This window comes from Gavialis gangeticus, unplaced genomic scaffold (assembly GCF_001723915.1).
Source record: "Gavialis gangeticus isolate Ggan-Ray unplaced genomic scaffold, GavGan_comp1, whole genome shotgun sequence".
Taxonomy (NCBI): Eukaryota; Metazoa; Chordata; order Crocodylia; family Gavialidae; genus Gavialis; species Gavialis gangeticus.
Window position 1 is genome coordinate 4117808 of NW_017729025.1, and position 2176 is coordinate 4119983.

Here is a 2176-nt window from a genome sequence, read left to right on the forward strand (position 1 = left end):
TTTCAATAGATGAGATCATAGAGGAAATCCATAAACTAAAAAATAGCAAATCACCAGGACCTGATGGCATTCATCTTAGGGTCCTGAATGAGCTCAGATTGGAAATTGCCAAACTCCTAACTGTAGTATAAAACCTATCACTAAAAAGAGCATCAGTACCAGAGGTCTGGAGGGTTGCTAATGTGGCTTCAATATTTCAAAAAAAGGCTCTGGAGGGGACACAGAGAACTACAGGCCAGTGAGTCTAACTTCTATTCCTGTAAACAGGTAGGGACAGTAATACAAGAATAATTATTTGGCATAGGGATGGACATGACATGCTGGGGAGAAATCAACATGCCTTTGTCAAAAGAAATCATGCCTCACCAACCTACTTGAGTTTTTTGAGGGTGTCAATAACCAGGTACATTAGGGTGATCCAGTTGACACAGCGTATTTGGACTTCCAAAAAGCCAAAGGTCCACCATCAGAGACTCTGAACTAAAATAAGGTAGTCACAGGATTACAGGGAATGTCCATTTATGGATTAGAAATTGGCTTAAAAATAGAAAGCAAAGAGTGAGTCGGTTCACAGGATGAAATGAAATAAAGAGCAGGGTCTCCTGGGGATCTGTGTCAGGACCAGGGCTGTTTAACATATTCATAAATGATCTGGAAAAGGGGGTGAGTAGCGAGGTGGCCAAATTTACCTGGCACAAAGAATATGCAGAGTGGTAAAGACCAAGGTGGGTGGTGAAGAATAACAGAAGGATCTGGCAAGTAAATGGCAGATGAAATTTAATGTAGAAAAGGGTAAAGTGATGCACCTAGGCAAAAACAGAACTCTGCCTACACTGTGATGAACTCTACATTGCTGTTACCAGACAGGAAAGACATCCGGGAGTCACTGGACAGTTAATTAAAGACGTCAGCTCAGTGCTCAGCAGAAATCAAAATGGCAAAATAAATAGTAGGAATTACTAAGAAGGGAATGGTAAACAAAATCAAAAGTATCTTAGTGCCCCTTGATAAATTTGTGGTGCATCCACACCTTGAATACTGTGCTTAGGTCTGGTCCCTACACCAGATAGATATAGAAGAACTAGAGAAGGTCAAAACAAGGGCAGCAAGTCCGATGCATGGTACAGAGGGACTTCTATAGGAGCAGAGACTAAAGAGGCCAGGCCTGTTCAGTTTAAAAAGAGACACTTGAGGGCAGACATGAGAAGGGTTTACAAAATACTAAACGGTGAAGAGAAAGTCCATAGGGATTTGTTATTGACTCTCTCACAATACAAGAACTAGGGGTCACAACATGAAACGAGCAGGTAATAAGTTTAAAATTAACAAAAGAAAGTTCTTTTTCACCCAGCGTGGAGTTCAAGTGTGGACTCATTGCCACCAGATGTGGTGGAAGTGGGCAGTTTAGCCAGATGTAAAAAGGGATCAGACACATTCTTGGAGGAAAGGTGCATCAGTAGCTATTGAGCACGGGACTGAGGTGTCTGGCCTGTTAACCAGAACATCCTGGACTTCAAATGCTGGAGGCTGTGGCTGAGAAAGGAGCAGTGGAGAAAACACTGGTCACACCCAGATCATTCTGCCTTGCAGCAACCACTCTCTGCCCCTGTGTGACATAGGATATTGAGCAAGATGGACCCATGGCCCAAGCCAGGAAAGGGCAGTTTTTATGTTCTTACTAGCAAAATGCCCGTCATGAATGATGGTGGGGGTGAGGAGGGGGGACAGAGACGAAGACCAATGCCTGACCCCGCGCCCTCCCTCCGCCTCCCCAGATCCAGCCCAGCTCCCCCCGCCCCCCACTTTGGGTCCTGCCCCATCCCCTCCGTGCTGCTGCTCCATGTCTTGCCTTTCTCCCCCCCACACTATCACTCCAGGTCCTCCCCTGCTCTCCCCTCCTCCCACTGCCACTCTGGGTCATGCTCCATGACCCCTGCCGCTCTGAGTCCAGCCCTGCTCCATCCACACTTCCCCTGTGCCCGCTTCCCACACAGCACCCTGATATTGCCTGCACGCCTCTGCCCACTCCCCTTGCAGCATCCTGTGGCTACATACCATGCCCCCCCGCAGGCACCACGTGCCACCCCGCCATTACATGGCCGCAAGCTGCACCATGCTCCCCACATGGCCGTGCACCCCACCCCACACCCCAGCACTGCTGCCCCCACTGCACCCT

At 48.0% G+C, this 2176-nt stretch overlaps 1 long non-coding RNA gene across 1 annotated transcript in view; it reads left to right on the top strand.

The window, feature by feature from the left end:
* The first annotated feature begins 1119 nt into the window (after positions 1–1119).
* Positions 1120–2176, top strand: part of LOC109299419 — a 17800-nt gene continuing 16743 nt past the window's right edge. The window contains exon 1 of the long non-coding RNA XR_002097828.1: positions 1120–1480. This is a non-coding gene — a long non-coding RNA (uncharacterized LOC109299419). The remainder of the gene's footprint in view (positions 1481–2176) is intronic.